This window comes from Anabrus simplex, chromosome 3 (assembly GCF_040414725.1).
Source record: "Anabrus simplex isolate iqAnaSimp1 chromosome 3, ASM4041472v1, whole genome shotgun sequence".
Taxonomy (NCBI): domain Eukaryota; kingdom Metazoa; phylum Arthropoda; class Insecta; order Orthoptera; family Tettigoniidae; genus Anabrus; species Anabrus simplex.
Genome location: NC_090267.1, coordinates 477,477,021 through 477,492,630, shown reverse-complemented (window position 1 = coordinate 477,492,630; position 15,610 = coordinate 477,477,021). Strand labels below are relative to the sequence as shown.

The window sequence follows — 15,610 nt, the reverse complement described above, 5'->3', positions numbered from 1 at the left end:
ATGCCACAACAAAATCACGGCCAGATAGGTCACATATGATAACTGTACCTGTTGACTAACAAGTTAAAACAGGAGGTGCGGAAAAAATCGTATGACAATTGTGTGACACGATCACCCTTGAATTCTTCAGTGTCATTAATTGTGTAGCTAGCACCATGACTGAGTGCTGGATGATGACGATGCTTGTTGTTTAAAGGCGCCTAACATCCAGGTCATCTTCCCCTAATGGTACGAAATGAAACGAAATGGAATGACAAATTAAAAGTCCAAAATCCTCCACTGACCAGAATTCAAAACGTGAGGATGAAGAATGAATGGATATGAATTTAAAACAATCAGTGGATCCGACCCGCAATGTCTCGCATTCACAGAAACTGGCGTGAAACAATAATATTACTGACCAAGGGACTGCACTATAGCATAATACTGAATCGATGATGCTTCTAGTCTAAAGGGGTCCAAAATCCAAGTCATCGGCCCCTCATAATTGTACTTATCGCTAGGAAAGTAGAACCATGGTATTTGTCATGTTGCGGTACTAATCAAAAGTAGTGTAGACTTGTGCCATTCCACACAGTATGGTACTACTCACAGGTAATGAAATTCGCACATGGAATACAGACCTATGGTGTTTCGCACATTGCAGCGCCATTTACAGGCAACACAAACCTATGGTGTTCCTCACATGTGTTCTAACCACAGAGACCCGCACTATCCCATGGTGTTCCTCATATAGTGGGTACTAATCATAGGCAAGCCAGAACCATGGTGTCGCTCCTAAAGTGGTACAAATCACAGGTACTGTAGAAGCCGGCAAAGCACTCTGTTGCTACTAATCACAAACCTATTTGGTACCTAACATAGTGGTACTAAGCGCAAGTAAAAGCGACCCATGGTGTTCCCCGCGTGGTGGTACTAATTACAGGTAGTTTCATGGTTCTAATACAATCATCCCTTGGTCGCCCCTTTTAGTCGCCTCTTGCGACAGGCAGGGGATACCGTGGGTGTATTCTTCGCCTGTGTCCCCCACCCACAGGGGGTTGTGTGTTTGGTCCATGAGAGGTATTTTATTTCCCTCAAGTCTGCCGGCAAGCCGGTTAGGAACCCCCTATCTGCCACCTGGGACACGCCACGTGGGAGTATCACCTCTCCCCCTGCTACGCCAGCGAAGTAGGTTTGTGGCTGAGAGCTGGAAATATGAGGGAAGTTCAAGGCTCAAGCACCACCCTATAAAACCCTACAATTCACCGGTGAACACAAAGCACAGCCACTGGTCCGTCAACAACTGAAAACACATGACTTGAAGTGAAGGATCATGTTATTTTTTTTTTTTTTTTTGCTAGGGGCTTTACGTCGCACCGACACAGATAGGTCTTATGGCGACGATGGGATAGGAAAGACCTAGGAGTTGGAAGGAAGCGGCCATGGCCTTAATTAAGGTACAGCCCCAGCATTTGCCTGGTGTGAAAATGGGAAACCACGGAAAACCATTTTCAGGGCTGCCGATAGTGGGATTCGAACCTACTATCTCCCAAATGCAAGCTCACAGCCGCGCGCCTCTATGCGCACGGCCAACTCGCCCGGTAGGATCATGTTATATCATGTGGTATTCAGATAGGAGGGTTTGGGAGTGGCGAATGCCAGAATCCAGCCTGTACAATGCCCATAGTGAAATTCAGTAGAGGAGGGGTGGCTGTGTGTTTCACTGAACGGACTTGGTCCCCTCATAATACTACAGAGCATATTACAGGCAGGATATGATGTTGTGAATAGTTCAGAGATCACGGTGAGTTTCAGTACAATAATGCTGCCATAAAGTGTGACCATTTCATGATTAGTTTCAGGACAATAAAGTCCTGGAAATGGACTGGCTAGCCCACAGCCTCGAGCTCAATCCTGCCGAATACCTCTGGGGTGAATTAGAATTACGATGTTGCTCGACTCCAACGATTTACATCACAAACTACACTTGCTACAGCGCTGCAGGGGGAATGGTCTGCCATTCCCACAGAGATATTCCACACTCCAACACCCAGTAGACAGTCTCCCTGCACAGTTTGAGAGGTAATGAAGGACAAAGGTGGGGGTGAGTTCCAAGGAATACGTAGAGCAGTGGTATTCAAACTGTCATACGCAAATTTATCGCAGCTTCTAACTGTTTTCCGTAAGCAGTTCCAAAAAGAGTCTAGCCTGCTCATTTTCAATAAAATCTTGTTTTGACTGAGTGTTTTTGTCTCCCACTACACACAGTCCCCTTTCCGAACTATTCATTCAATTTTAACGTATTCATTCTACAACCTGTGACAATAAAGTTTGGTGAATGAAGTCAGAACGGTCGATCCGGCAACACTGGCGAGACACAATGATGCACCTGAGTAGCAGCAGATTTTGACCACCTGCTCCCAATGTTGTTCAGTTGAGAATCGTATGTATGCCATGTAAGACCTGTTTGACACAGTGCATGTTTAGTGCGTTGGTTCTGAACTGCGAACAGGAACACAAACGACCAAAAGATCAATGTACAGTTTTGTTTTAAGCTTGGCAAGACATCGAAAGAAACGCATACAATGCTGGTTCGTGTTTATGAAGATCAAGCACTGTCCTTGAAGTGTTTGTACAAGTGGTTCGCCCATTCTCGAGGAGGCTGGGAAAGTGTTTCTGACAACCCCTGTAGCGGAAGACCGGCGACCGCCGTCAGTGACGAAAACACTGAGAAGGTGAGGACATTAATCAAAAACGATCGGCGATTAACTATGCGCATGATAGCAAATGAACTGTGAATCCGTGCGGCAAATCATTATCCAGAAGTTAGGGAAGAGGAAAACGTGTTCTCATCTTGTGCCACAGGATTTTGTCAAAACGGCAGATGCGACACCGAATTTCTTGAACTGTATTGTCACTGAGGATGAAATCTGGTGTCTCAGGTACAACCCTGAAATGAAACGGCAAAGCATGGAATGGTATTCTCCGGGATCCCCTCATCGGAAAAAAAGTCAGAGCCGAAAAGTCATGCATCAAACTCGCTTTAAAAGGAAAGAAATTTGACAATATTCCTGACATACAATGAAACGTGACAAGGCTTTTGAACACCATCCCAAAGGCAACCTTCTTGCAAAGTTTCCAGGGCATGTATTGCCGAACTCAGCAGTGCAGAGTATGGGAGGGGACTATTTCAAAGGTCAGTAAGGTCAATGTCATGCATTGTTCATTTATGTTGATAGTAGAGGACTATTCACCGAACTTTATTGTCACAGGTTCTATAATATGTGTCGGTTTGTACCTCCCACTGACTTGGTTTGTAAAAATGCTTCCTTACTTATGTTCCAATGCTCTTGTTTTAATTTTTTATTTCAAAATCCACTCATTTACATCAACTTTCCCAGTAGCAGTGGATGTAGTAATTGTTGCATTTATAATAGTCGTGTGTGTATGTGTGTATTCTTGCTAAGCAATGACAATTGTCGTAATTCCACTCACGAGAAAACCAAGTTTCTCCATCTGTCTTGTGAAGGCTTGCTACGTTGCCCGAGAAGGGACAGAATACACCAATGGTCGAATAACTGGACTATCATTAAGCAATGGAAATGCCAGGAATAATTCTCTGGCCATTGCTAACTGCTCAGATCTGGTCTTCTGTAAACTTTACCCTGATGGAGTTATGAGGTTTTGTTTGCCCAGCAACATTTATATACAATACATTATTGTTATTATTGGGGAACAGGATGGTGAAGCAGCCTAGCTGCTTACCTATCATCCTGACAACCATGGTTTGATTCGTGATATTGCTGGGATGTGATTTCCTGTTGAAAATCCCGCAGTATCAGGAAGGACGTTGGACCTTAAATCCCCGGGCACAACTCTTTCATGTTTCAGTGCGTGGAGGGACCCTGCGCAAGATGATGATGATTATAGTTAATATTATTTTGCGCCCAGTAACAATCAATAGTTATTTCTGGTATAATAGCAATATAATTGTTGGTGTTCTCCTCAGAAATGTTTGTCAGCTGGGTGGCAAGAATGAGTAGGCGGGCGAGCAATACGAAGTAAAAAAATGAATATGATAAAATTTCAACTTATTTCCCCCAGGACCGGGCGAGTTGGCCGTGTGGTCAGGGGCACGCAGCTGTGAGCTTGCATCTGGGAGATAGTGGGTTCGAATCCTACTGTTGGCAGCCCTGAAGATGGTTTTACGTTGTTTCCCATTTTCACATCAGGCAAATGCTGGGGCTGTACCTTAATTAAGGCCATGGCCACTTCCTTCCAACTCCTAGGCCTTTCCTATCCCATCGTCGCCATAAGACCTGTTTGTGTCGGTGCGACGTAAAGCAACTAGCATAAAAAAATAAAAAAATATCCCTCAGGGCAATAAATAATAATAATGATGATTGGACATAAGCTATGCTTCACCCTCTTCACAAAAAAAGGTGACAGAACGTGAACAATTTTCGTGGCATCTCTCTCATCGCAGTGACTTACAAAATCCAATCAAAAGCCCTTCAAACTAGTGCAGAAGAACAGTTAGATCCACAATTAGGACAATACCAAGGGGGATTTCCGAACAGATTATGCTATTTGCTTTACGTCGCACCGACAGAGATAGGTCTTATGGCGACGATGGGACAGGAAAGGCCTAGGAATGGGAAGGAAGCGGCCGTGGCCTTAATTAAGGTACAGCCCCAGCATTTGCCTCATGTGAAAATGGGAAACCATGGAAAACCATCTTCAGGGCTGCCGACAGTGGGGTTCGAACCCACTATCTCCAGGATGCGAGCTCACAGCTGCGCGCTCCTAACCGCACGGCCAACTTGCCTGGTGAACAGATTATGAACCTTAAATCTATTCATATGTGAAGCTTAGAAACAAAGAGTTTGTAGTGACCTTCAGGCTTACGACTCCATTGATCGTCCCACCCTATTTGAAATACTGAAAGAACTGGGACTGAACAACAAAACAAGAGCAATTATTCAGAAAACCTTAACCAACACTACTTCCAAAGTGAAATTCAGGTGAGAAATTTCAGAGCCCTTCGAAGTCAGGACTGGTGTAAGACAGTTGCTCTTCAACTGCGTGCTCGAAAAAGTCATCCGAGAGTGGCAAAAAGTAATGAATGTTAACAGGACTGTAAATGGGGTCAGATTGGGCTACAAAAAATAAAACTTGACAGTTGACTGCCTAGCATTCGCAGATGACCTCGCAATTTTTTCGGATTTCCTAGATGCAGCTGCAGCACAAATTAATGAACTCCAGACTCAAGCAGCAAAAGCAGGCCTTAAGATTTCCTGTGAAAAAACAGAATTCATCACTAATATCAAGCAGGCACACAAAGAGCTAGATGTAGGAAAGGGGAAAATCAAACAAACAAACAAACAAAAGTGTTCAAATATTTGGGTGAGTGGATAGACTTCAATCTCTCTGAGAAGGCAGCCTTTTTTTTTTGCTAGGGGCTTTACGTCGCACCGACACAGATAGGTCTTATGGCGACGATGGGATGGGAAAGGCCTAGGAGTTGGAAGGAAGCGGCCGTGGCCTTAATTAAGGTACAGCCCCAGCATTCGCCTGGTGTGAAAATGGGAAACCACGGAAAACCATTTTCAGGGCTGCCGATAGTGGGATTCGAACCTACTATCTCCCGGATGCAAGCTCACAGCCGCACGCCTCTACGCGCACGGCCAACTCGCCCGGTAGAAGGCAGCTTTTGAGTCACGAATCAGGAAAATGGAAATGGCATATAATCTAACAAAGGCCATTTACAACAAGAAATCCATATCTACAAATAATGCCAAGTTAAGACATTACCACACAGTCATCCGCCCAGAGGCCTTGTACGCTGCAGAGTGCCTTGTAATGCATCAGAAGGGACTAATAGAGAAACTAGAAGCGAAGGAACGGAAAATTCTAAGAAAAATCTTCGGCCCAGTAAAAGAAAACGGGGAATATAGGAGACGACACAACCACAAACTTTACACTCATGTGGAAAAAATAACTGACACCATGAGGAAATGGAGAATTACCTTTTACTGCCATATAACAGGAATGAACCCAATGTGACAAATAGGATTTTCACCTACTTTCTTGAAAAGAAGACCAGTGGACAAAGATTTACAAGAAGTGGGAATTACAGACAATGATATCTGGTAACGTGCCCCCCTTAAATAGAAACCAACAAGACACCACTGCTTCCAAGAGAAAACTTAGCTTCCAACAGGCAAGAAGTGGAATGAAGAAAGGAAGCAACCGCGTTGAGAACTAATGCTAGTACTGGGAGGATGTTGATGCAGCAAGAAACAGTTGAAATGACGTGGTCCTTAGATGGCCGAATCAAAAGAATAATAATAATTGTCATCCTATGGCCTCAGCTACTGTGTGCAAGCATTCTAATTTTATGCCATGTGGCTGCTTGCTCGTCAGTTTCAATGTTCCGTTTTACTCTAGGCCTACTAGATGGCAAAGTAAGCCAAATCTCTCTTGGGTGTCTATGACTGAGTTTTTGTACATTTTGTTGAGTAAACACCAAATGTGTCACCAGAGATCTTTCACAAGCCGAAGTCGTACAATATGGAATGTCGAATGGAATTTGTTCTGCCCTTCAAAAATCCAACTACCTCTGCCGGGTTTGAACCTGCTATCTTGGGATCTGGAGGCCAACACTCTACCACTGATCCACAGACAGCTAAATATTTACTGCAAAACTGACCTATTTTAGTGTTGTACTGCTCATTCATAATCATGAAACACTGGGGATTACCACTCGGTTGCTGTGGAGTGCCACACTGGTTTGCAACATCAAGCGGAATCGAGTGCTCGGATGCGATTCCAGACACCACTCGTGCACGGCACTACGTGTGAATCAGGCTAAACATTTAAACTCCGATGTAAGTGATGCAATTATGCTCACAATAATGAATATTTATCATTTAAATAAACAGTTTTACAGTATTTATATTTTAAATCGAGCACCCAATGACTCAAATATGTATTAATATTACATAACTAAAACATGTATCTAGGTTATGTTAGCCAGGCGGTCTGTGAAAACAGCAGGGCAGTGCACCCATTAAAAAGGTCATAGGGAGAACACTGCTCGTACTTCGAGGGTACGAAGGTAAAACGATTGGATTTTGGGAAGTATGCCAACCAAATAGTTTGAATATCACTGACTTAGAGGACAGTCTTCAGCAGGTGTCCAAATACTTTTGATCAGATACTGTATGTATTAATTCTCACTGACAAAGCTAACAGGACTGTCAAGAGAGTAATGAGGACAAACTCTTCAACATTATATGCTCACTGTACTGGAACAAAAATACTGCCACAGAGATACGTTTGTATCATTAACAAAATACGAGTACCACAGCACTGTTTTTCCTCTTCCTCCTTAATCATGGTTACTTATACACACAGCTGGTTAACTATGGAAAACGTTAACCATACTCAGATATATAACATGAATTAGCTGTAAAAACAAAATGTTTCTATCCACTTCAACTAATACATCATTTCAGTCCTCGAACTAGGTAGAATAAATAATAACAAACAATTCATATTTTTTCGGATCAAACTTCTTTCTTTATTCTGCGAAGAACATACTGTAATAAGATTTAAGCATATGAAGATCCTTAAACGGAACAAAATTTAAGACAAGCTGATGATAATTACACACATGGTTTTAAGTTTCCTGATATTATTATTACTATTATTATTATTATTATTATTATTAAATGCATCAGAGAAAGATGCCCTGAAATACTGGGCTAAATCAAGAGAAACATGTTTTTTTGATCTAGCATAGTCTATCTGATGAGCATTACAAAAAAAAAAAAAATTAAAGTTTTAAACTGAGATAATTTCTAGACCACATGTGCAATGACAGTGTCCAATATCTCGCTGTAAAGAGAAAGGACCAATGTACCCAACAAGAGTTTAACTTTGGTATGACGCCAATGGGTGATGCAGTAGCGATGCTATCTTAAGGTACTTAATCACAGTGCCACAGGGCTAAAATTTAAAGTATCTTGGGACACTGAGGTATCACTTGATCGTCTTGGTAAGTGTTACAAGTATACTGAAAATCCACTGCCTGTTTTCAGTCATTCAACCGGGTCAGAAATGGAATGAATGAAGCCCCCATCTAGTGGTGAGGATAGGAATTGTGCCAGCTGCTGAAGCCTGTCGCACTCCTCTGGGGCAATGATTAATGAATGACAGATGAAATGAAATGATATTGGAGAGTGTTGCTGGAATGAAATATGAGAGGGAAAACCGGAGTATAGTAATTGCCACGTAAGGAAATACCCCAGAAAGTAAATATTGCCGCCCGATGCTCTTCTTTTCTCTTTTTTGTAATGGCTGATCACTGCTGCCAATCTGCCTGGTTACATATTAAAATCATCAGACATAACCATAACAAACTAACCTCAATGTAAACACCGATAATGAATGTTTTCCTACCCTAGTAAATGATAAAAGATAAGATGAAATAAATCAAGATAATTATGAATATCTCTTCAATGAGGAATTAAGGAAATAAACACACTTTCTCACTTAAATTATCTGTCTTTATTTTGATATACAGTAGGCGTACTATAACCATATTCTTGAAAAGAGGGGCGTGTTAAACGATGCAATTTATTTAATCAGTCTTTGCAGTGTGATTTTCGAAAGTTCCAGACATCCAATGACTTCCCTTTCTTTTGCGCGAATATTTCCTTCTCTCTTCAATACCGGTAACCAGTAAGGAGATAGATTATTGGGCATATTTTCAGCCTGCAGGCTGGTTATATCTTCAAGCTTATCAGGAAACATATAGGAATACTAATGTGCCAAGCTCCGTGAACGGAATTTAGGTCAGCTTTCAAGTTCACTGCGGATTTGAAAATAATAATGTTATAAGTTCTACTGCCAAAATTTCGTCCCGCAAGAGTTATTTCATGTACCGGTAGATCTAGACATGAGACTGACGTATTTGAGCACTTTCATCATTTCACACAAACTATGTTATTAAATGCATTATCCGAACATGCCACAATCCTACTTACCTGGTATTAGCCAAATAGATTTACAATCCCACAGAAAAAGAAAACATGCATTAAATATTCTCGCAAATGTATCACTAGTGACTTTAACAGCGATGCGGTGGCAACACGCACTTCACGCTAGAGCAGTGATTGAACGTTGCCAACGTGCCAGATTAACGGTAAATGTAAGACGTCGTATCGGCAAGTAGGGTCCCTAAACTGTATGGTTACCGACACTGAAAAAGACCCAACAGCAAGAAAAGTAACCACAAATCAATATCTTAATATTACAGGGGAGAAAGGGTAAGGTTGCACCCTTAGGGTACGTCCTTATACGGAGAGGACTATACCTGTCTCCGCTTTGTCCAGCACAAATCTCACATGGAGTGACCGGGATTTGAACCATGGAACCCAGTAGTGAGAGGCCGGTGTGCTGCCGCCTGAGCCATGGAGGCTCTTGTTACAAGTATATTACAAATCAAACTCAAATATACAGTAGAATATATGAGAAAATTGTGGTGTAAAGAAATACGGCAAAATGTCTCTTGCTCAATATGCCATGACATATAGACAATAAATGTCTTCAAAATGATTGAAAACGCATTCAAGAGGACAGACTGGCCAGTCTGGATTTTTTTAAAATTGAAAATCATCATTGCTGAGTGCCAAGCGCCTTATAGGGAACGTCTAAAATGTAGGGCAGCAAGCGCCATGAGATGAGTTCCAGGCTACTGCAACCCCAGTCGAGCACATCTACTGCTCCGGTAGCGGAAAATGATTTGGAACTTATGGATGTGTATACTGATCAACCTGGTAATGATGAAGAGGCTCTAGTGCACCTATCAAAGCTTCCACTACTGTGCACGGTACAAATATATGTTTAACTCTTTGAGCGCCAAGGGATGATTTTTCATTCCTCTGTGAACTCGCCAAAAGTGCCAGGAATTATATTTCATCCCTCGTGCAGACTCCTTTAGAAACCGTAGTTCTTCCTTTTATGTTAGATCGTAGCACATATCGGTATATTTTTATCAAGGAAGGTGTGTATTCCTTAAATTTACCACTAGGAGCCACATAAAATTATTTGTTTCTGTGTGATGAATATTTAAAATGTGAAGGCCGTGTCTGCAGATCTTGTGCACATCAACAGTGATGGCAGACTTACAGGACGACGCACTTACAAACGATGATGATCTAACCGATTACATACATAGTTTAGGGAATGACGATTGTGTTGAGTCAGAAAGAGAACTTGACTTCATAATAGTGTTGAAAACACTTCTAGTAAGATTATAGTCGGTGAGAGTGATTATGAAAATGAATTTGTAAGTGGAACACCACCAATAGCCAAGGTTAGAGATAATTCGGAAAGTAATGACGATTTCCACGATAATATTGGTATTAACAATACCACACACTACCATTATTCAGTGAAGTTACCCGCGACAGTGATTTACCATACCACCTCTCCCTTTCCTCAAGTTACCCGGACCGAAACATGCCCCTCCTCATGATGCTGAACCTATAGCTTATATTTTTATTTTTTATGACCTATTATCACTCCAAATAACATAATTTTATCCAAAATGACAGTCAAGAGGCTGTAGTACAAAGAATACCATACGTTAGTGTGTCATACTGATTTTTTAGAACTATGTATTTGCCTCAAAACGTGGATTTTCATTAACTGAATTTTACATTTTTAAATTCATGATATATTTTAATTTAAACTATAAATGTTTTTAGGTATAAAGTTCCACAAAAGGACATTCCTTTTATATAACAGAAAAAAGTTTCGCTGAGAATAGGTATAAATTGAAAGAGATGAATTCTTTAGAGACAGTTGCAAATCGGACAAAAAGTGGGTGGCACTCTTGGCTAGTACCTAACAAATACGCACGGCACTGAGAGGGTTAACTTTTACCTGTAATACTGACGTCTATCTCTTTTCATATGTTATGGCACTTGATCTTGAAGATGATGCTTGTTGTTTAAAGGGGCCTAACATCTAGGTCATCAGCCCCTAATGGTACGAGATGAGATGTAATGACAATTAAAATTCCAAAATTCATCCACTGACCAGAATTCAAAACATGATGAAGAATGAATGAATATGAATTTAAAATAATCAGCCGATCCAACTCATAACACTGAAAGTTAAAATAATTCCAAAATCCATCCACTGACTAGAATTCAAAAAGATGACATTAACAATGATTATGAACTTAAAACAATCAGTGGATCCAACCCACAATGCCCCACCTTCCCATAAAATAACTTAAAACAATGGTATAAAGAGACGTGTTATTGATGTGTGCCGGTTTTTATCTAAATAAACATACTTCAAGTCCTTTCTCAATACAAATACTGGACTAAATGTGAGTATTATGACTCAGTGTAAACTTCGAGGACTGGACTCGACATAATTTTATTTAATCAAAGTGAAATTGATTATTTTCTGTTCTACGTGTAGAAAACCGTTAGGATATCAATAACCAACAGTTGAACATCGTAATTCACGGAGGCTTCAAAGCCTTCCACCCTCAAAGAAATGGCTTCTTACCAAGGAAATCAGTCCGCACGTAACCTTACCGACAGTTCTACCCATAATATACCTAAACAGTACCAGATAAGTTATGCATCTGTAATGCAGTTAACACCAAAAAAAAAGAACAGGCTATTATTATTAATGCTCACGACGGATTCCCAATAAGAGACTACGTCCTTGCTGTAGGAAAAATGACAGATCCAGCTAACATATGTTATATATCTCGTATTTCAAACTCAAGAATTTGCTGATTCCTATCAAACACAAAAATTGTTCAGGAATTGTCACTCAGTCACCCTGTAATTAGAATCAATAATATTGATCTCACGCTCAGACCGTTAATTGTCGCAAACAAGAGAGTGATATTATCCAATGTATGTCCTATTTTACCCAACACAGTCATTGAAGAACATTTACAACACAACTGGGTATCAAACCAATGTCATCTATATCCAAACTAAAGGCTGAAATTAATATTCCGGGATTCACACACATTCTTAGCTTCCGCCGACAACTATATGTTAAACCTGACGATTTCAATAAACTACCGAATGCACTACAAATATGTTTTGAAGGAACCAGTTATTGGATCTACACTTCGTCAGACATTCCCACCTGTTTTATTTGCAAAGAAGAAGGTCACCTGGCCCAAGTATGTCCCTCACTACCTGAGACTCTAGAAGTAAACAACCAGCTACCTAATCAACATTCAACTTCCTCCAAGGAGGACACCTCCAACCCAGCAAATGCAACTAAGAATCCTCAGCTAACTACTGACCCTCAGCAAATTATTGAACATTCTAATGACACATCATCTTCCTCTAGAAACCTCCCTCAACAGGGCATCTCCTTGAACTTGAACACTTCAGTCCCAATATTTGAAGCAAATAAAGAATCACTCATAACTAAACCTCAAGGAATAAAACGATCCTTCCTTTCAAGTGACTCTTCAAATAACACTTCCAAGGCTGATAATAATTCCTTCTTAGATAATTCTTCTAACTCGGGAGATGATAAAACAGATAATGAATTTTCTGTTCTAGGATCATATAAAACCCAAGACATTAAACAGCCTAAGAAGAAACGAATGGTATTAAATCCCCTCAGTCTTGAAGAACAACTACTTCCTGTTAAGGAAGTAATAAAAGCTAATCCCTCAAATTTTATACTTAATTTTATACAACTCAAAAGTTTATTTGAAAATACTACAGGAACATCAGCAACATATATCTTACCTATTGCATTATCTTACACTTCCCATGTTGAAGATCTCATCGAGACCCTACATAAACTATACCCCTACCATCAGGATAAAAAAAATTTAACAACCAGAGTACCAGACTTGTTAAGAAACTACTTACTGCCATAAATGGAGAAAGCAATAAGGCCTATCCCAGAGCAGACAATCCCAATAACTGATAAGGATCAAATCTAGTAAATACATTTGTAAAAAGCCATCATGAATTCTTGGATACTGCAGTGGAATATGAACGGATTTTACCCTCAATACGAATATCTACAACAACTTATTAATGAACACCAACCCGAAATAATTTGCTTACAAGAAACTAATTTTCGAGATAACTACATAGCTAGTACGAGACAATTCATAGCATATCACAAAAACCGCAACAATCCTATTCATGCAAGTGGAGGGGTTGCTACTTACATACATGACAATGTTTCTCAAAAAGAAATACCACTAAAAACCAATTTGGAAGCAGTAGCAGTTACAGTCTTTCTAACATTTTCCCTATGCATCTGTAATATTTATTTGCCCAGCAGCCAGAACATGGATTTAAATGAATTAGTAGATCTGATAAATCAACTTCCTAAACCATTCCTCCTCTTAGGAGATTTTAACTGCCATTACACCCTATGGAACTGTCTCTACACTAACACAAGAGGAAGAATAATTGAATCGTTGTTAGATTCTAAAAATTTGATCCTAATAGACTCGAATGGTCCTACTCATTATGATATCCAGCACGGAACTTTTAGTACTACAGATCTGTGTCTGAGCACTCCAGATGCAGCAAAGATATATACATCATCATCTTGATTTACTAGTTTCATTTCCGTATTGATAGTTCACGTATGTATAGACAAGAAACGGTTCCACCTTATCAATACAATTTTATTATTGTAAGAACTAGCTTACAGGACCGGTTTCGACTTTTAAATAGTCATCATCAGCTGTACATGAATACCTTTACATTTGTGTCAAGCATTAGTTGGTATGTCCGTTTCTAAAGGGAGATGCCATAGGAAAGCATCATGTCTAAGTGTCCAAAGTGGGCATGTTGAATGTAAAATGGTTATATATAATTCAGGTGTGTGGAGATATTTAAATATAAAATAAGACTTCCTAAGAGAGCTACAGCATTGCCTATGAACGCAAGCACTGAATTATCTACAACATTGGACTCAAACGAGAACATAGATACACGCAAGACGCATACATTCATTTCTATGAATTGTTTTATATGATTTATTTTAAAGGATTTTAACATGTACTGTGTATTTTAATGTGTTTAATGTACTTGTAATTTAGATTTAGGCTCAAGTTAGGTTTTATAAACTAATTTTAGTCCTGAAAGAGATAACTCCAAACCTGAGTATGTAAATGTAAAGGTATTCATGTACAGCTGATGAAGACTATTTAAAAGTTGAAACCGGTCCTGTAAGCTAGTTCTTACAATAATAAAATTGTATTGATAAGGTGGAACCTTTTCTTGTCTATACATATACATCATCAGCTAGCAAAACCCTTTTCAGAAGTGATCATTTTCCCATCATAATAAATGGAAACAACAAGCCCCACCTAAGTGTATGCCCAAATAAATGGAATACTAAACATGCTAATTGGCAAGAATACAAAGAAAATATTAAGGCAGAGTTATACAGATTACCACCACCTACCCATTTCAAAAATTACAACATCGACTATATTGTAAGAGAATTCACCAATATCATACTTAAAGCCGCAGAAAATTCTGTTCTAAGGACCAACAATACAACTTACAGAAAATCAGTTCCTAGGTGGAATGATTCCTGTAAAGTTGCAATTAAAAAAAAAAAAAAAAAAAAACAAGCATTCTACAAGTATAAACGCCATCCCACTTTACAGAACAAATTACAGTTCCAAGAAAGTCGTGTTGCAGCCCGAAAAGTCATTAAAGAGAGTAAACGAGCATCCTGGCTGAAGTATTTGTCATCTCTTTCTCATCAGACCCCACAAAACACAATTTGGGAACACCTCACGTATCATAGCCTTCAATAAAACAACTGGATCAGTTACAACTACACATCATGATATTGCAAATGCATTAGCACAGAACTTTGCAAAAATTTCAAGTGATTCCAACTATGAACAAGAATTTTTATCCTCTCATGAAGATTGTCCTGATTTACAGTCACACATTCACCTAAGTGCTGACCAATGCTACAACGATAATATCAGTATTACTGAAGTACTACTCGAACTTAGTAGCTGTCGAAATACAAGCCCAGGTCCTGACGATATTATATATGACTTCTTGAAAGAACTTCCTCCTGAAGGCCTAGCATTCCTCACTGAAATATTTAATTTCATTTGGTCACAGAAAGTCTTTCCTGTAGCTTGGAGGAAAGCTATAGTATAGTGGCTGTAACCACATGTTACCAGATAACTATCGACCAATAGCTCTAACCTGCACTATGTGCAAATTAATGGAAAAAATAATAAATAAAAGACTAAAATGGGTTCTAGAACAACAGAATTTCTTCACTGCAGAACAGTGTGGCTTCCGACAGTTTCACTCAACAGCTGACACCTTAGTAGTATTAGAGTCAGAAATCCTGGATGCCTTTCATTACGGACAACATCTCCTTGCAGTCTGCCTAGATATTCATAAAGCATATGATATGGTGTGAAAAGCCCGCCTGGTGGCCATGATCGTTAAGGCGCTGAAGTCTAAAACGGTCTAACACCGAGGTTAGCCGGTTCGAGTCCCGTTGGTCGAAAAAAATTTCACCATCAGAATGTTGGCCGGCAGGGTAGGGGAGG

At 39.9% G+C, this 15,610-nt stretch overlaps 1 protein-coding gene across 4 annotated transcripts in view; it reads right to left on the bottom strand.

Moving 5' to 3' along the window:
• The window catches only part of LOC136866537 (RWD domain-containing protein 2A), a 126,772-nt gene that overhangs the window by 87,538 nt on the left and 23,624 nt on the right, over positions 1-15,610 (bottom strand). The gene's annotated exons all lie outside the window — the stretch shown is intronic.